We start from the raw sequence: 20,996 nt of genomic DNA on the forward strand, positions 1-20,996 counted from the left end.
TTTCTACAATCTGGGAATCATCAATAGCACAGATTCCGACAACGTGTGATGGAAACACATGCATGCCCTGCAAGGTGGGCAAGGAGAAGAGTTCATAGGTAAGGTAGAAAGCACATGGGTGGGTATGAAATCATGGAGTTTTACTCATAAATCAGATAATAGGAAGGACACGCGACTTGTTCACACAAAAGTGCTTTATTTTATTGGGCAAAAGTCAAAGGTCGATAAAGACTACAGGTGAAAAGGGGGAAACAAGATAAAAATAGAAAGAGACAATAATAGATCCCAGCATCATTCTCTTAGAGACATTGCTCACAAATATTCAAAATAGAAATCTCTCCTTTACAAATTCTATGTTGCTTTACTCCTCTTGCTCATATGAATGCTCTGTGCACACACTTCTTATTATTTGAGGGCCATTAATTTACCTTCTCTTATTCATGGTCCTCTGAATCATCTGGTTTGATTTTTAAGTAGAAGCAGATGGGAGTGCATACAAGGCAGAGGAAAAGATAGGGTTTATTTGCAGAAAGGGCAGAGGGATTTAGTTGAAAAATCAACAGTGTTAGACAGGAGAAAGGCAGCCTTAAATCCTGTTTCTGGCAGAGCCACTGAGTAACTGAATAATTAAGGTTATTCAGACCTCCTGAATAACCTTAACCAAACCTCACCTGTCTGATCAATCCCCTGTCTCCTGTGACCCTGTCAGAGCTGTCCCAAGGAGCCAGCTCAGAAAAGCAGCAGTGAACCAGACCTGACCCAGCTCACCTGCCAGTCTGCTCCAGCCCTGCTTTAAACTTCACCCACTGCAGGACCCAGCCCAAGGTCAGGCTTACAGCCAGTGTGTGCTGCAGCTGGATCAAAGACAAAACACTCACTCTGCAGTTACACTTGGAAAATGGCTTTTCACTGGTTTTGTAATATGAGCAGTGGGGAACTGGTTATAAAGACCTAGCTTTTCCTTTCCTGCTGTATTGAATTTGCTCACAAACAGAGGTTTTTTTCTTTTTAACACGCCAGTTTGGAAAATGCAGTTCAGCTCTGTGTCATTGCAATTGTGCTACCAGATTCCAGATGAAAACAGGGGTCTGAGCTCCTGCTTCAGGAGCTGGATCTTACACCCTGAGTTGAGTCATGAAGTTCTAGACAGTGTATTGTGAACATAGTGGTGGCTGCCAAGTCTGCTGGCTTTTTACTATGTGGATTAAAATAGGTGTCACTTTATGCTTCCTGATGAAGCACTGGGCAGAATTTGTGCGTCTCTTGGAAGGAATTTTGAGATTTAGCTTCTATAAAGGCAGTTTCATATGAGAATTTTTACTTGAAGGTTTGTTGTTGTTCATTCCTACTGCTATGGAAGTATCTGTGTATTTAGGTAATTATTATTTTTCGTTGTTATTCTATTTTTTCCATGCCCTTCTTTATACAGTCTTTTGGACTGCTCTTTTCAGGGAAAGACGAATGCCTCTCTATTAAAATATAAAGCAATCAAGAGGACTGATCAGATTACAGCACTTTGGATCCTATCACAATGTACTGTTTGCTATTAATTATTAGTAAATGGTAGGTTACAAAAGGTTATGTTCAAAATATAGAACAGAACTTTAATGTTATTAATTAACTGATTATTTATATTAAACATGCTCTGGAAATTTATTCAGGCCAAATTTTGAAAGTTGTTAGGTAGCCCATGTCATGCCATTAATCTAAAATGTAATAATAGGGGTTCTGTACCCAGGTTGTTAACTTATATTAGTCCCTGAAGATCATTGTCTTTGGGTAGTACCAGATTCTCTTGCTTGCACCAGAAAAAAGAGCTACATTCATGTCAGTCTTTAAAAGTTGAAAAGAAACCTTGTCCTCCTTCCTCCAAGGTAGGCATCTTACACAGTTGGAGGAGAACATTGATGCAGCACACATGGAGCTGGTCTTCCCCTTCTCAGAATTAAGTGCTTGCCACTGACCAGGCACAATTAAACTCTCTGGCCTTTGATGAATAGAGATGCTGTGGTTTGTGCTGAGATTATTCTGCTTTGGCCAAAATGAGAGGATGAAACTAGATAATCATGGAATGCAACATTAACCAGTAAGACAAAAATGGATAGTCAATTTAGTGCAAAGCTTAGTGATTCATTATTTCATGTCACCTGGCTCTTCAAAAGAAATTACAGCATTTACTCAGTAGAAACTGGAGCTTGCCTGGTTGCAGCTCTCCTAGATATTCTTCACCTCAAGAGGTGTGTTTATGTGCATTTTGTTTTGACAAGTGAGGCAAATTTAATGTCCTAAGGGATCAATAGATTTTGATCCCTTTCCACATGCTTTTAAAATACAGTCAGCAGGTAACAGAGAGTCTGCAGACACCCCAAAACATAGGGGCTTGAGTTGAGGTTAAATTAAATATATTTATTAAAGATGTGAGCCCATGTACATAACATCCAAAATGAAGCCAAGAAGGAATAATGTCTGGAGCTCAGAAAAAATGACTATATTTGTCCCTGGGCAGGGCAGTGTCATCTAAAGGACAATGGTAGCAACAGACCTGATTTAAATTAGGAGAGTTTGCAGCATTTACAGCAAAACTAGAAATGGAGAGAGGGGAGGGGAGGAGAGGGGAAGGGAAGGGAAGGGAAGGGAAGGGAAGGGAAGGGAAGGGAAGGGAAGGGAAGGGAAGGGAAGGGAAGGGAAGGGAAGGGAAGGGAAGGGAAGGGAAGGGAAGGGAAGGGAAGGGAAGGGAAGGGAAGGGAAGGGAAGGGAAGGGAAGGGAAGGGAAGGGAAGGGAAGGGAAGGGAAGGGAAGGGAAGGGAAGGGAAGGGAAGGGAAGGGAAGGGAAGGGAAGGGATTGCCTCTGTCACTCTGGGTGGCATACAGACAGGATTTATTTCCCACTTGAAGCAGCTTCAGTCTAATCCTCTGAAGGGAGCAGTTATTGTCAGATGTGTCCAGAAGCACATGACTGGGAGAGGTAGAGGTTACTTATCCTATCTCTGTTTCTCATTTCCCAATGCCAGACAAGTGGGACCTTTGCTGTGACACATGGGGATTGCAATGAGCTCTGCCTGGGAGGGAAAACAAGATCTCACTTGAGTGATGAGTATTTACTCAGCAGGCAAATGTAGGTTTAGGAGGAGAAAACCTCACCCCATCACACTTTTTTTTTTTTTGTCTGTCTGAACCTGCCCTGTGGCTCAGCCTAACCTGCATGGTCCTCGAGGCAGCTGGCATTATCCCTGAGAGCAAACTGCTGCTCTGCTCAACCCCCATCAGTGGCTGCCTATTTTTTGGCATGACCAGCAGCACATCCAAAGGCTTCAATTAGAAAGCCAAAGCTCAAACCACGTTCAGCTCATTGTGGGCAGCCTGTGCTGTGTGCACAGGAGGTGATCCCAGTGCCTGTGCCCTGGTACAAAGCAGGAGGGTGTGCTGGGAGAAACCTCTGCAGCAGCTCAGGGAGGAGCTGGCTGATGCCAGGAAGCAAAGGGCACCAGATATGTGCAGAAGTGCTGCAGCATTTCACTCTGGCCTTAATTGCAGGCTTTGCTTGATGCTTCTGCTTACTTTCCAGTAATGTTGACAAATGGCTTGTGCTTGTAAGTGACTGCCCATGCACTTTCCAGGACCTTAACAGCTCCTTTTACCCTCCTCAACCTGCTGCTGAAATTTTAAGACATTTTTAATCCACTTGCTGGGCAACTTGAGCAGACACAGGTCTCCAACAAGATGACAGTGTGTGCCACTGAGGCAAGGAATTAAATTACATTTTTGTACCTTTTTCCTTTCTCTTGCATTACTCCACCTTTTTTTCTTTACTGCTCCCACAAATATTTCTATGCCATTGTTTGCAAAGCATCAGCATTTTTTGCTCTTTCCTTTCTGACCTGTGGGTGCTGCACACTATGTTATGTATTAGTCTCTCTATATTTTTGGTGATTTAACTGGGGTTCATAACTCCTTACTATGCACAACCTTTTTACACTTTTTTAGCATTTAAAAGGGGCATCAAAACTAGGAAAAATGAGGAACAGTTCAGTGTAAGGGAATGATTTGAGAGGCGCCCTCAGAAATATGAAAAGGGCATGTGAAATTCAGCTTGTTACAACCTGTCTGGCTCCTGAAGCATGGAAAATGTTAAAGCAGGGCTCAACTTACCCTGTCTAACACCCACTGCTCAGCCCAGATGGAAACTCTCATCTTCTCCACTCCTCCCTACCCCATTACTGCAATATCGTTATTTTGAAAGGTCCTACTCCTTGCTGGAAGTGAAATTAAAGGATATAAACAGGGAAGGGAAATGGTATGGAAGGACAGCTCTCCAGAAAATGTATGTCCTCTGTACAATGACAATAATGTACCATAAGGTCTTGGTTTCTTATTTCCATAAGTGTAGAGACCTAAATTTTTTCTAAGGCAACATGATACAGCTGGTTCTGCCTGGGAATTAGTTTTTCCCCAGTCAATAGAAACTGAGCAATAATAACCTTAATTAACATTTGCATAATTGTGATTAGTAATTTACAAAGAAACTGTTGTAGTAACATTAGAAAAGATTATTTAGCAGTTATTGAATTATGCTTTCTTTATTTAATTATTTTTAAGTCGCAGGGAGCAGCATCCAGGAGGTGTCTAGCTGATTAGCAATTAAACATATTAAGTAGCTGTAAGCTGAAGTAATTAAGAGAAGTTTGAGCATAGTCTAGGTCAAGTAAGATCTGCAAGAAGGCTGAGTGTTTCCTGAGGAGCCCAGCTAAAACATCAATGCTGTCCAGCTTGAAACTCAATTCTGGGCTGTTCGTCACTGTTCACTGATGGTTTCATAAGCTTATTCTCAAAAAGTGCTCCTGGAGCACTAATGCCTAATTCAATTAAATGGTGCAGTTCATTATTTACTGCTCAGCTTCAGCAGTGCTGTGAGAATTGGGGCCTGGGATAACTCTTTTTTCAATGTCAAATTACCTCAAGTGTCAGTTGTGATGGATCCAGGACTAACTTCCAACCAAGATTAAAGCTCCATGACTTTGCTCTGTGCGTGCTTTGATTTTTAATGTGGATGATCAGAAAGAAGCCAGTAAAGGGGAAGTGAGTGGTGAACCTGAAGGGAGATAACACCTATAGGCTCCTCTGGAAGACCAAAAGAAACTAGTTGTGATTAACAATCAGCAGCAGGTTACCAGAGACCACAAACAAGGACAATAAGTCTTCTAATAAGGCTGTGAGAAGTATCAGCTCTGATTTTCAGTTTGAAGTTTTAAAGCACTGAAGTGATGGTGTTGAAAAATGCAGACCATTTTAAAAAGAGACATCTGTATTTTTGTTGTGCTGAACCCAGAATATATAATAATTTTTAAAAGATCAGAAGGGGAAAAATACAGAAACTAAATGAAAAACAATGAATGTCAAACACAATAAGGAAGTTCCCTCCATTTCCTGAACTCAAGGGTTTGGTGTTAGAGAACCACTTACACACATGGAACTTCTTCATCATTTACAGACACTGCAGCAAAGAAATATTTCAGTGCTTTAGGAGTTATTAATAGACTGATATTACTGCTAGTCCTGCTGAAGAACTTCCAGCAAATGAGACTTTACAGAAAGAAAATTTAAAAATAATGATTAAACAGTTTCCCTTGAAGCTGCCCCCCTTTCGATATATTACAATTTATCTGTACTTCCAATCTGATGCGTGTTCTTCACTTTCAGCCTTCTAACCTTTACTCTACCTTTATTTTTTCTGGCCTTATTTTCTTTTTTCCTCTCATCATCACAATGATCTATGGGATAGCACACTGCCAGAGAAGTCCTTGTAACTGGCTGCCCCCAACTTCTCTGCCATCCCAATCTTTACACTTGTCCCTCTGATTTTGCTTGTTCTCAGATATATTTTGGTCCTATTAAGAAGAGATTAATCTTTCCAGTTACAGCATGCTAAATTATCCTCATTTCTGTAAGTTGGAAGTGACAAAAGGTATATGTTTTCAATTAATTTTTAAGACTCATTCTTTCCTAGATTGCACATCTCTAAACTTGGACTTCTTGGACTTCCTTTTTGCTTTGGCAAAAAGCTGAAAATGAGACTGCTTAGCTAAGGAGGAAATGAATTATTAACCCTTTTAAACACTAAGAGGATCAGTTAATGAAAACTCTGTATTTTAGAAATCTTTGAGAAGTAAGATTTTACAGAGGCAGAAGAAAAGTGACTGAAATATGAATTAGAAACACAGAATATTTCTGAGTCATGTAACAAGTTCCTAAGTTAAAAATAAACAAACAAACAAAAAAAAAGTAAAAAACCCTAAATTATGTGCATTGAGAATGAACAACATTAGGGTATAATAGACCACTATGTGCAATGATTACTAAATGCTCTAATGTTAGTCTACAGCATCCAAAATATTGTTTCATTTTAGCATATAGGAGACCCACAGCTCTTTTTATTGCATGCTTTGGCTATGCTTCTGTGTGTTCCAACTGTGAATTTTCACTGCACATTAGGTATGGAATAATCCAATTTTGCACAGCAAAACTTGGCAGACTTAAATGAGTTTCCCTGATTCAAACACAAGATGTTTCAGTTTTCCATAGATTTCACATCAGACTTGAAATTTCTTTTTAGGACAAAAGCTTCACCAAAACAGACTGGATTTTTCTGAATCTAGTCACCAATCCATTAAAGTTGAGAATCAGGAGACAGTACAGTAAAAGCACAATACAAGAAAAATGTACCACATCCATTGGGACAAATGAGAGAACAACAGCTTCTATTGACAGTTGCTTTATTACTGGAAAAATCCTTTTTTGGGGGCAGGGAGGGCTGAATTGCACAGAGCCAACCTGTAAAGGCAAAGCCTGGCTGCTGTTAATCCTGGCTTTTGGCAGCTGAAAATCTGTGCTCTGGGTCTGTTCAGCCCACTCCTTTTTGAGAGCAGTGGCAAGGATGATAAATTTCTACACTGCTGCATCCCCAGCTCACAGTAGTCAGACACGTTCAGAGATTCCTCCTGCAGCAGCACCACTTCAGCACTCACTGAGCCAGAAATGCCAGGGAAATCTGGTGGAATGATGCTTTCTGCCTTAAGCAAGGCCCTCTTCATGAGCTGGGCAAGCTGGTTCTATTCTTCTGAGTGGCAGGGGCTAAACTGGGCATCAACACACAGCAGCCAGCGCTGGGTTTGGCAGCATCCCTCCCTCCCTCCAAGGGAGCTGCTGCCTGTGTTCAGCACTTCCCTTTGGAGTCTGGGAGGGTGAGAAAAGGAGGTGGCTGGCACAGCTCCCCCAGCTCCACCCAGCCGAGCTCACAAATCCATCTCACAGATCTATCTCGGTGTATTTACTGGAGCTGTGAACACTGCTAGTGTTGGGGATTGCTCATTAGCTTATATTCACAATTATCCCTAAGGAAAGGAGGACTACAGCCTCTGCTTTCAGCATGCAAATCGAGTAAAGTTTGGAGCTACTGCTACAGGGAATCAGCAAATGCCAGGCTGTCATTACTGCAGTTGGTTTTCAGAATACCATTTTAATTGAACTAATTATCACAGACTTCAACAGGTATTTTGAGGTTTTAATGAACACTTATAAGAATTTTAATCATGCTCCCATTGAAAGCAATACTAAAAATGCTTCAACAGCTTTGCATCACTACACACAGTGCAGAATATTTATTTTCTTTGTATAACTACATACTGACATAGATCAGCTCATACAATGGAAAGCTTTAAACTCAGGTACTCATGACTCATTCTATTTGGAATATTTAGACAAATAGCGTCTCAAATCAAAAATAGATAAAGAAAATTAATAGCTAATTTAGAACGTTACCAAGAATAATATCATGAAGACACAGAAGCTGGAAGATGGAAGACACACAGAAGATGGAAACACCACATTTCATTTTGATACCAAATGAGAATACCTGCAAGCACCAGCCCTGCTGCTGCAAAATCCTCCTGACAGCACCTGTGCAAAGGCAGAGAGAAACTCTGTCCTGCACTTACTAAAGTGAGTGTGTCTCACTCAGTCACGGTAATTAGGAATCCAAATGAATTAATTGGAATAATCTCACTGATTTCAGCAGGGCTATTCATCAGATCAGTAGCCCATAGGTGCAAACAAAGGAATGTGCTGCCTGGAGGAGGGAGTATGAATAGCAAAAATGTTTAGATCTGGATTCCTACAGGGCTTTTTTTTGCACCTACAGAGAGAAACATTCAGCCTGTTCCATTTTTGACCTGACCAGGTGTTACTTTTTGCCTGCTCTGCACAATATTGTGCAGTGTGCTGGATCAGGGCTGTCTCACCATCCATAGTGTCAGAACATGTGTAGTAGGACAGAAGTTGTTGCCCTAGAAAATGGATTTTTAAACTATAACTTTCAGCTATCAAAAAGCTGAGTGTGGAATTCCCATGCTAAGGGTGCCCCTGAGTGTCTGAGTATTGATGCAGGGCACACAGATACGACCTGTGCCCTTCTGGAGTGGCAGCTTGAGACCAGGCAGGGTGCTCTAGAAACATCCCCAGTGTAAAATGGGACTAAACACTCTCATTTAGCCACCTGAGCCTCTCCTCGAATATCTTCCTATGCTTCCCATTTTCTGGTAGCACTAAAAGAGGCTGGAGATGCAGAAAATTTTACCTTTCCTTCACACATTTTTAATGTCCTCAGCAGAAAAATGTGTGAAGGAAAGGTAACAGCATGTTCCACATATGTTGCTTTAGCTAGAACATCTAGAGAGGGTAAACTAACTTAGCCAAGCTTTCAAGGAATGTGTAGTGGGTAATCTAGGAGGAATATAATGTCCAAGGGCAATGAAAACATAATGAAGGGCAATAAACAAGAACTAAAAGCAGTCATCTGGTCCTTCTCACAGATTCACTAGGATCAAATTTCTAACAGATGTTGGCATAACTTGTCGTTTATAACCAGTTTTTACATAGACAGAGTCCTCAGTTTTCCTAAGAAAATTATTCAAGTGTGTCTCTACTGTTTATATTCCAATGCTCTCATTTCCTTTATTAACCTCCCTTGCTGTAGTTTAAACCCATTATATCTTGTCTTAGTCCCACTTGTGGTAGCTTTTTACACCTGTGAAGGCCTTACTGTGACATCCTCCCACTGTTGCAATCAATTAAATTGTGCCACTTTCTTTCTTTTAGTCTTTTTTTCTGCTGTTAGACCATGTATTCTAGACTGTTGATAAGGCTTTGTGTTTTCAGGTGGCCACTGAAAGCCCTGCCTCTTCTCAGTCTCACCTTTTACTCCTTGGTGAATGCTTTGCAGAGTATACAAGGCTGGTCCTAGCCCCAGTGCCTCCATCAGTTGCACGAGTGGCATCACAGCAGCCACGTGTGAGCTGTGTGGCTTATGCTGACTGCCCCAAGGGTTTCACCTGGCAATTGCCATCAAGAAAAAAGGTCAAAAAGAGATCAGCTAATGAAAACTGAGCAGAAATTATAGAAAAATCTGGAGTAATGGACATTCATTTTTACTCGTTGTGTCCCACAGTTGATATCAAAGTTCAGATTTGATTCGTGACATTGTTTGAACTTCAAAAGGTGTGAACCTTTTTTTCTGTATGAAGGGAAGGCTTCCAAAGTTTCCTGTAGTTCTGCTCAAAGAAATCCTTTCCTTTTTCATTCTTCTGTTCAATATTTGACTCTTTTTATTTGACCTTGAACACTAGTTCTTAGTGAAGCATAGAGAACTACAGAGTAGTAAAATTATTGCAGGGTTACTTCTCTCTCTCCTGGAAATTAGACATCACTGTCAACTAAGTTCTAGTGCCCATCAGTTTCTGACAAAATTAATTTTTCAGACTCTAAAAAGTAAGTTTTCAATTGCAAAGGAAACCTCTCTAAACCAGAGCAGCACCATTTTGCTGCATCTACAGCAGGCATACACAATACACAGAGAAATGTGAACTACCCTCAATTAACCCTGCCCACTGCTGGTAAGGGCAAGACAAAATTCAATATAAGATGTGTAAGTGTTCTCTGGGTAGGAGAGAGGGACAGCAGGAGGAAATAGTGTTGCATTCCAGACAAATTTGGATTAATAAATTATCATTATTTTGTCCATGAACTCACAAAGCAGACATCAGAGTTCAAAGCTGTTGGTCTGCCTGGCCACTAGTTTCCAAACTAGATGGGTAGGAAAATTCTCTGAATGGATTACTTTAGCAACTGAGTAATTTCAAGGATTTGTTTCTCTTGTATAGACAGTAATATGCATGTGATTGGTGTCTTGGAGCTGCAACAAATAATGAGAATTAAACATTTTCTTCCACATCTCAGCAGGATTAAATAGAGAATGGATTGATATAATATATATAATGATCTATGTATGGTGCATACCTTTAAAAATGTCTCCTTAGAGAACTATCACCAAAGAAACAAAGGGTTGTATTAACTTCTGGCATTCCATTTGTTCAGACCAACTGGAGTGGTATTTGCATCTCTTCTAGATGAGATCTTAAAGCTGAAAAATTTTGATAGGTAAGAGAGCATTGTTGAAATAGCTAAATTCTGTCCTAGGCACTTTAAAAGCATCCAAATGGCTTATTTTTCAGCTGTGAAATAGAAGTCTTTTCCACTGTTCTGGAAACATGGGATTCAAGGTGACTTCACAGGGTGTTAATGGAAGAATGATCTGCACCCTGCTAACAATATTTCATGAGCAATGATGTAGCAAATAATATAGTCTATTACACTGTGCCACCAGATGCCATTTGAAAAACACATTGCTAGCTTTAGCATCCCAGATTTAATCAACTTTCCATGAAAATGACAGTGATGCTGACTGTAAAAGACAGTGTGTCCTCAGCCCTGCCTAGAAGCTCCTTGGACATGGCAGTAGTGTTGTCCCTTTTCTAGTACCTCTCCCATCAGCTGAATTTCTGATGGCTAATGAATGGTGATGGCATTAGTTTTCCCTTCAAAATGGAAATACACCCATATGAATGGGGCACTTGTTTCAATATGGGGCACCTTGGACATCCTCAGCACCATTTGGATTCATCTCCATTTCGGGTCCAAAAGATAGGTAGGGGAAGGAATGAAGCTGAGGACAAAATACACCATCTTCAGAATATACTCCCTTTTGCCTTTTCAGTTGCTAGACGCTCTCACAAGCCTTTCATTGCAAATCACTTCTCCTGGAACACCATTAGAGTGATGAACATTTTAAATGGAGTCAACCTATTCTGCAGAAGAATAGTTGTAAGGACGTGCATGCTCAAGTTTGCCCCCAGGGCCTTACAGACCAAAATTAAAGGGACAAACTCGCTAGGACATGAAAGGATTTTCTCCAAATAAATTGGCAAGTAATTTGTTTGAAGTTTGAAATATATATTTTCAAAGGTCAAGGCCTTGTTGCTTATCTATTTTGTTTATCAATTGGCGCTGTTGTTAACTTCCACCAAAATAAATTTGCACAACCAGGATCAGGAAGAATATCTCCTGTAATACCCGCTCTTCTGGCTAAAGGGAAAATTCCTAAACAAGAGTCTAGGCTCTCTGCTTAGACCTTGCCTAGGGTGAGTGTTACATAGAAAATAACAAACTTTAATGACATTTTAATGGAAGAAAATGAAAACTTGTCTCTGATCTTCTGTGGTTCAGCCATTGGTAACTGTTGTAATTGTATTCTTTTGAAGTTGTATTACATCAGTATGAGTAAAAAGAGATGTATGTTGCCCTGAGCTATCTGGAGGTAGGTAATGCAAATAGCAGTGCCAATAATAGTTATTCAGTGGTGATGGGCAGAAATTAATAGAAAATCAGGAACAAAGAGGTGAGAAGAACAGCTGAGGAGAAGATAACTATAAGCAATTTATAAATTCTGAATTACATCTTACAGAACATAGTGTATTTTCTGTTAAATTTATTTTAGCATTCTTTTTTTTGTCCTTTTCCTTATCTTCCTTTTCCCTATGTATATATATAATTAAAATCATGTATGTTTAGAAATACATACATATAAATAAAGCATATATATATGGTTTTCATTTTAAATTAAGATTTTGAAGAGAAAGAGGAAAATTCAGTAAAGAAAATAGTAACTCCAGCTTCCTTTTCCCATGACCACTATCTCAGAATTTTTGGAAGTATGAAACACCAGTGGGAAGATTTCCTGGAAGGCTGACAAATACAGTGGCAGGCATGCAACTCCCTCAACAAACTGTGTCATTGCTCCTGCCTTCTTTCTCCTGACACTTAGATGCCAGTAGGCTTTACTGAGCATTGAAGTAAAAAATGTCCTTTTTCCTAAGGGAGCCATAAGCTTTCTGTCCATTTTAACACATAAAATTAGCAGCAAGAGAGATTTTATCTTGGAGGGATCTATCCCTTTGCCTCACTCCTCTTGCAACTCAGAGCAGAAAGCTTGGTGACCACTCAGTTTTTGTCTACTTTTTGTTCCAGTTCCCTGAAAACTTTCACCCTTGTACAGTTAACTTTTTCTCTTCACCAATAAAATAGAACAGGAATACCTCCAGAAGCAGCCAGGAAGGTAATATTTCCCCCACTCAATTAAATTTCCCTTGGCATTTTCTTTCTCTGCACCTCTTGGTGCCCATGCAACCTATTCCCCTGCAGGGCTCAGCGTGAGCAGCCACCTGCTGAGGCAGAATAACTGCATTTATTCTGCAGCAGGAGGGCTCAGCACTTGGTACTTTTCCTAAAATTCAACTGGGAAAATTGCCTGGGGACCCAGAGACCTGATGCAAGAAGTGAACACAAGGTATGAGCAGAAAGCTCCATGTTTTAACACCTGGAGATTGAAGCATACACAAAGAGAGACTGAAAGACTTCTCCTGAGGGGTTCTGCCCCATCCTGACCTTTCCCTCCTGCATTACTTTTTAGTTATATATTGTCATTCTACCGCCTGTGAAATGACAGTGCCTTGTCATGTACTGAGAGCACCAGCATCCCTGTGGGAAAAGAGCAGGACTGAAGCTATGCAGCAGGTCCTGCCTGGCAGGAGGTCACTTTCATTCACAGTTTGGTAGGGCCATGATCACTGCTAGATCACCTTCTTTCTCTCTGGTTAGTATTCTGGGCAAATAACTGCAATACCTGACTTTCCTTTACTGTAAAGAGAGGAAAGGTTGTCATTTTCTCCCCTTGGAAGTGAGTTATAAAGCGTAATTAGCCCCTGTTTGTAAAGCAGTTTGTAAAGAAGAAAATGTCTGCAGAAGGGCCAAGCAAAATACACAAATGTTACTGAATTGGCATTCAAGCTAACAGCTCTTTGCTAATCTTTGTAGAGGAAGTAGAAGGACAGAATCACAGAATCACAGAATCACAGAATCACAGAATCACAGAATCACAGAATCACAGAATAATGATGTTGGAAGAGACCTCTAAGATCATCAAGTCCAACCTGTGCCCTAACACCACAACTAGACTATAGCACCAAGTGCCAAGTCCAGTCTTTTTTTAAACATATCCAGAGATGGTGATTCCACCACCTCCCTAGGAAGACAATTCCAATATTTTATTATTTTTTCAGTGAAAATTTTTTCCTAATATCCAACCTAAGCCTTCCCTGACGTAGCTGAGGCTGTGTCCTCTTGTTCTGTCAGTGCTGCCCAGTGGGAGAGACCGACCCCACCTGTCTGCAGCCTCCCTTCAGGAGCTGTAGAGAGCATTTACTTTGAATCCAAAGTTAATTCATTTGTCCCTCACTTGCTGGATGAGCTCTCAGCTATTTACCATTGTTCTCCACAGTTTCCCACAGGCCATGTCTGCAGTGTGAGCTGCAGGGAGTGCAACCTGGTATTTCATGGAGTTACAGCAAATTCCATACAAGCAGGTCCTGTCCTGGAGTCCCTCAGTCCTGGCCAGCTGCAGGCAGCTCTGTGCTGGCCAAGCTCTGTGCATGACCCCAGACTAACCCTGCCCACCCTTTCTCTGAACTCAGCCTCAGCACACATCAACAAGAGGTACATTTTCTTTCAGTTCTGAGACGTGTGAAATTCATCCAGATCTCTTAATTCTGCTTCGCCCCATGTCTCACAGTGTGTCTTCTTAACTCCTGGCTCTAAATGAGGCAGAACTTCCCAGCCACAGGCAGTTCATTTAAATATAAATGTAAAAGTTCTGCTGGAGGAAATGGTTTCTGCACAGCTATTTGGTTATGAAATCAAATAATTTCTCTGCTGTTTTCAAATTGGTGGCTAACGGACAATAACAGTGAAAAAGGGGGACTGCAAGGCTGGGTTTACCTGAATTAAAGACATTCATTTCTCTGTGTGCTAAAATCTATATTGAAAGAAGTGTGTTTTCAATTATGACATGAGCTTATGGAATTTTTCTTCTTTGATCTCTAGAACACTAGAGAGAAAAGCCCTTAGCCCTCAGGAAATTTTTACATGTAGAATTATACACCAATACTATCAATTATTCTTTCTTATGTTCACAAATAATAACAAAGGAATGAATTGATGAATATGAGCTCTACTTCAGGCAACAGGAAACACCAGCTACAAATAAAAAGAATGGAATGGATAAAAGAATTGGCTAGCTGAGCTTCCCTGAAACACAGAAACGGGTGCTGAAAGCATAGGAATCCAATAGTGATTTCTGATCTCTGATGCCACAGAAAAAACCTCTTGTCTTGTTTTTGAGTGAAAGAATGGTTCCTGTTCTTTTTCAGAGGAAGTCAAAGGGCAGCCAAAACATCAGGATTTTCTTCAATGTCCAATTGTTCTTGTGCTTTCAAATTTAAGCCACAACAGTGAGCTCCTTCTTCCACCAGAATTTGGGTTTTGGAAGGAGCAATGCAATATCAGAAGCACAAAAATTATGGGTTAGAGTCCTTTAGTTCCTCATCCTCTTATCTTGAGCTGCCTTGTCACAAACTTTCTCACCTTCTCTCATGTACAAGTCACTCTTTCCTATGAAGTGTCTAAAATTCTTTCTTTCACCTTGTGAGAAATAATTAATTCTCCTAAATACATTCTCTTTTATCTAAATGTCAATACCCTGCAGAGACTCACAAAAGCACATATGTGCATTTTCCCTGTATCTTAGCATTTTGCAACCGTGCAAACATCTCTTTTCCAATCTGAAGCCTATGTTAGTACATGTAGGTGATCTATAAAAACTCCCTGATTGGGGGATGTTGGCTTTTTTTGTTCAGCTGCTGGAGTGGTTTGCAGGAAGCTAAATATTGAGTATTTTTCTCATATTATTTTTCTATATAAACTTCACTGAGTTTGGCACAGGGATGATAGTAATTTCCTATTGGGAATTAAAGGTGAGCAGAAAGGTGTATAAAAAAAAAAGCTCTATGTTATATAATATCCTGTGAACCTATGACCCAAATAACCTAAAGTGAATAAGAAAATTGCAAATAAATGTATCACACAGTAGATGAGTATGGATGATGTGGGTGTTGTCTTGATGCTGAAATTTCCATCTGAGCTATAAGCCAACATTTCATGAATTTACAGTGCAATAATTTTTTGAACAAGAATTATTTCAATCTTTGTAAACATTTTGCAGCTATGAAAAGGTCAATGAACACTGAACAAATCAAGACTGGATAGTAAAGTTGGAGGTTGGAGGTGCTGAGTTTCCTTTTCTTTTCCACAGCCTGTGTCACTAGCACTGGCTGTGATCTAGATTTTTTTTTCATAATTTTCTAGATTATGAAAAAGTATTTATTCCTTATGTTTCCTTGGACATATCAATTTCATTTCTACTCACTTAACATTTCTATAGTTCCTATTTCTATTACTGTCCTCATATTCTCTGGTCCATCTTCTGCACTCTTCCCAAAACAGATGGCTTTTATATGGCTTCTGTCTGCCCCTTCTGCCTGGAGTAACTAAGGGAAGAGTAATTTATGTTACATACTAGTGATTCAAAGTTATGTTAGTGGAACATCAGCAGAAAAAGTAATAAAAGCCACAGGGAAAAAAAAAAAAAAAAGAGAAAAAAAAGGGAGAGAGAAAGAGGTAAAGGGCATTTATGCTTGCCTATGTCCCATGTGAAAATACCATAGTAATGATGAAACAGGGTTTATTCATGCTTTGCTTTATGGCTATTTCTTTCTTTATACTATGCTATAAGTTGTTTGGCTATAGTCTACTCAAGTAGACTGTGTTTAGTGTGTATCTCTGTTTTTAGGATCTGTAGTTAGGCAATCCTTTGGGAAGAATTAAGGTATGCAACCTGTTTGTAATAAACAAACCCTCAGCCTAACTTGCTGGTTATGTGTTCTTGCTTTGAACATCTAAACAGAGCCTCACATTCAGTAAACTTGTGTTTCACTCATTGCCTCTTACAGCAGATGAATGTTGTGCTCACAGGAGGATTCAGACTTCATTAGAGCCTGCTTCATGGTCAGTATTTATAAAAGGCAGCAGCAGGCATTAACCAGAGTCATACTGATGCAGCAAGTAGCCAGGTATGTTCTGTCTTGGATTGTCACTGTACTCACCCACACTGTATAGAAACAGTATTTAGTTTTACTGGATCTACTTGCAATTATATATTGTTCAAGAAATGTCCTTTTTCATTTCCTCCATGCAGGATTTCCTCAGTATTTCAGATTTCCTTTCCCCTTTACCACCTAACAAAAAATAAAAACAACTCTATGAAATAAACTCTAGTTCAAAGTTTCAGAGATTATGCATTTTATTTGTATGTTTTCTGTTTCTTATGCCATTTTGATCCAAGACATTTTAACTGTGGAATGGAAAAAACATCTGGACTGGAAAAGTGTTGTGGGAGATAATCAAATCCTGGTAAAGGTAATAACAGAACAGCTGATACTCATCAAATGTAAATTTACTAAAGCTATTTAAAAGAAGAACATTAAACTGAAAGAGGAGAGGCAGATCACAGGATAATCCCCTGGAATAATTTTTTAATGGTCTGTTTTCCTTCAGGTTTGAGAAACTGGCATTTTCTGTCTTAAATGTTCCGCTATAACTTGCGTGTCATTGCATACTACATGTTCTAATCTGCTCTAAGTCTGGAATATATTTGTACAAGTTCTTCATACAACAGGACTGAAGCCAGATCTTTAATATAATGTAGCATTTAAAGATTAACCTATTTGATTACCTGAAATTGTAGTGAAGTGCTTTGGGAGACTGGCCTAAAAAACCTCTTTCCCACTGAAAAAAAATTATACCACTCCATAATAACAAACCCAAAACAAACAAATGAAAAAAAAAAGTCAATTTTTTTGTAAACAGCTGCATATGTGTGTAAAGACACACATATTGAATATTTGCAAACATTTAACCTATTGGTCCTCAAGCATATAATACCTGAAGGGAGGGTACAAAGAGGACATTTTTAGTCTTTGACATTTCAGTCTTATTTCCTTATTTGTGAAATATGGTTAACAATAATTTCTTTTGGCTGTCCTTTATGCACCTTCTACATCCAGAAAATAATCTTTGTGGTAGACACAGTCTCTCCCTATGTGTTTGATGATGTTTGTCACAGCAGGTCATTCATCTTGGCTGGGAAGCCCCTAAGAATCACTGTCATTCAGTGGAATAGGGAGGAACTCCACTTGCACCTCTGTTTTTTTCTTAAATGAAAGATGGAATATTTCACCCAGAACTACAGGAGATCAAAACTTAAATAGTATACTGCTTTTGAGGGAAGAAAAATCTGCACATGTTTCATCCTGAGGTTTGTGGGTCCAAGCAAGAGGTTACATTTCTAAAAAATAAAAGCTTAGGAAAAAAATGGAGTAGCCTCAACAAATAACAGTAACACAAGAAATTGTAATAATTAATGGGACTGACAGCTGAAATAGCTCATTCTTTTTTTGCAATATTGGCTTGCAATATTAGAAACTATCTCAAAAACCAGTTCTTGCACATAATAGTGGAATCTAACACTGCTCAGCAGCAGTTTGTCACAAATTCCAGGAGAATGCTGTCTGCATGTGCCCTAATATTTTGCACTGCTTGGTGAAAGCAATTCCCTTGAAGAGGAAAGGAAAAAGAAAATGAGAAGGGGGTTCCACTACTCATCTCAAGTTTCTTTTGGTGACTGTCTTCCATTTCTTTTTCATGAGGTCTTTGACAAGCAGCAGCAGTTATAAGATTTTAATTTCCTGTAACATTTCTTGCCAGGGAAAGAGCTAAGGGTTCTTTTTTTGTCCAGTTTTTCCCTCATAATTTTTCCCTTTTAAGATAGATCTGCAACATGTCCAGAGGAGAGATTCATGACCTACTTTTCCCAAAATGAATATTGAGCTTTGTGAACCTTCTGGTATTTGGTAGGACATTCTTAATAGAAATCTTGGGGCAGTTTGTGTCAGCCTTCCCATGGCAGAACAGCAATGCAAAGTGCAATTCAAGCTGAGGAAGAAATCCCATTATCATCTTTGAGGAGTGAGAGGTTTTTTTAAGTGTCAGTGAGCAGGTTTCTGTACCCTCATTAAATAAATAAAATCCAAATTGAAACAAAGAGACAAGGACAAGAGTGTCATTTGTCAGCCACTTGCTGAAAGTATTGTAAATGCAGGTGAACCCAATGGGAAGAAATGACCATGTCTGACTCAATTCAGAAGGCTGAATGATTTCTTTATTATAACTATGCTAAAATACATTAATATACAATATAAAAGGAGGATACTAAAATGACATACTACTTTTTCTGACTCTAACACAACTCATGACCCTCTCCAGAGCCCAGCCACAGGTGGGTTGGATTGGCCATCAGGCTCAAACAATCCTCACCAGAATCCAATCAAGCACTCACTCCAGGTAAACAATTCTCCAAACATATTCCACATAGGAAAAACAAGGAGCAGAAATAGAAATTGTTTTCTCTTTCATTTCTCTCTGTGTACCTCTATGAAAATCCTGAGAAGGAGAGAAATGTGCTTGCCACACTGAAAGGAACCCATGTGCATTGCTCAATCGGGGCCAAAAAAACAAGTGTAGGCAAAAAAACGTGCCAAAAATTGGGATTTGTGGGAAAAGTTCATGTGAAACCGCTCGATATTAGAGACAGTTAGGACAATTAGAGATGGAGAGTAATCATTTATGTGAGACTCACTAGCCCTCCTTTCCTTCAGTAGTTTCCATCACTTGTGAAGCAGAGGACAGGAGTGGAGGCCACAGCACCCCAGCAATTTGTGTATTTTATATAATTGTATATATATGCTGTTTGGAACCTCCCCCAGCCGGAGCCGGGCAGCGGCGGTGACATTTCAGCCAGCGTGTTTAATTATATCAATACATCAATAGTGCTGGCATTTCCGAGGGCCATCACCTCAGGATAAGCTGGGCCTAAAAGTAATCTCTTTTCTGTCCTTCTCCATCTGCCCTGAAAAATAAAGCTGCATGAGTCAGATTTTTAAACAGAGATAGTATTTAGAGAGAGGTACAGAGCTCAGAGATCTCCATTTGAGAGCCCATAAGCATCCAATTCCCACTGCAACCCTTGGTGGCCTGAGGATTTCTTTCAGAGCCTAACTTCAGCTGTGAAGTTCCCTTTCAAACACAGGAGAAAGAGAAAGGGTGGTCCCATAGCGCAAAATATCTGAATCTCCTCTGACTGCCTGCCATTCAAGAGTCAATTCAAATAAACAGAGTTAGACTGGCCAGGAGGAGGTGCAAAGGCAGGTTTGTTTTAGTACCCTGTGCATGCCCTGGCTGCTGACCCCAGCTGGTGATCAGCCCCATGGTGACTGCCCTGCAAAGCAGTGCCAGTCCTGCTCAGGCTGCTCCACTGCTGCTCACTCAAACCAGAGCCACCAGCCAAAGCCACAGGTCCAATCTCCGGGCTATGAAGCATCAACAAATGTGCTGTCAGAAGGAAAAAGCAGGGATTTCTTCCTCAGCTTGAATTGCACTTTGCATTGCTGTTCTGCCATGGGAAGGCTGACACAAACCTCCCCAAGATTTCTATTAAGAATGTCCTACCAAATACCAGAAGGTACACAAAGCTCAATATTCATTTTGGGAAAAGTAGGTCATGAATCTCTCCTCTGGACATGTTGCAGATCTATCTTAAAAGGGAAAAAACAGGAGGGAAAAACTGGACAAAAAGGAAGTGATTTAAGAATTAATGCAAAAGCAAAAAAAATAAAAAGGCAAAGCAGCCTGCTAGGGGGCTGCAGATGCAAAACACAGCTGTCTTTGCTCCAAACACACAGAAACTCAGATAGCAACATCATACAGGATGTAAATGACAGTCTGTCATGTCTCACTGGGTGGGTAAAACAAAACATTTAGTTGTCTTATTTAACATTTTTGCTCATCTCTGCGCATGTTTTCCATAACATACAATATCTTGGAAAATAAAAGGTATTTCTTTGTGTTTCCTACTTGAAAGCAGGAGCTAGAAGTAATTCGGAGAACCTCATTTACCCACAGGATCACAGGCTCTGCTCTCACCTGTAACACAAGTGTAAAGAGGAGCACACATAAAGGAGCACAAAAAAACCTGTTTTTTAGTCATGGTGTGAACAGGACAGGGTAGAGGTGCTGCAGATTATCAGCACATTAATCTTTTCTGTGAGATCCATAAATAACTGAGAATTTCCAGGCTACAGCAGGACACTCACCACTCACTGAGATGGCTTACAGCCCACTGACTGTGGGACAAAAGCCCTGGGATGGTGCTTCCCATCACAGTTTTTCTTCTTGCTGCTTCTTGCTTGCTCTTCTTGGGCACCAGTGATGGGCACAAATAGTGCAGCAGACAAAGCTCAAGACTCAGGCCCAGATTTGTCCTCTACTTCTATCTCCACCTGTGTTTTTCCTGGCTGCTGAATTTTCATTCTGTGCATTGCAAACCTTCCGTCAGACATTTGAACCAATATTTTTAAAGATGAAAATCACAGCATTTCACCTGAGATACACTGAAATATAACAATTCATTGCTTTTTAAAAACAAACACAAAACTTCTTACATATTTTTTTCTACCAAATGTTGCTCAAGGCAGTGAGTAGTTTTTAATAACTAAAATAGTTCCTTAATAGTTAAAGAAATTTCATAAAAGCTGCGATTTTTG

This window comes from Taeniopygia guttata, chromosome 1 (assembly GCF_048771995.1).
Source record: "Taeniopygia guttata chromosome 1, bTaeGut7.mat, whole genome shotgun sequence".
In the NCBI taxonomy this organism is placed as follows: domain Eukaryota; kingdom Metazoa; phylum Chordata; class Aves; order Passeriformes; family Estrildidae; genus Taeniopygia; species Taeniopygia guttata.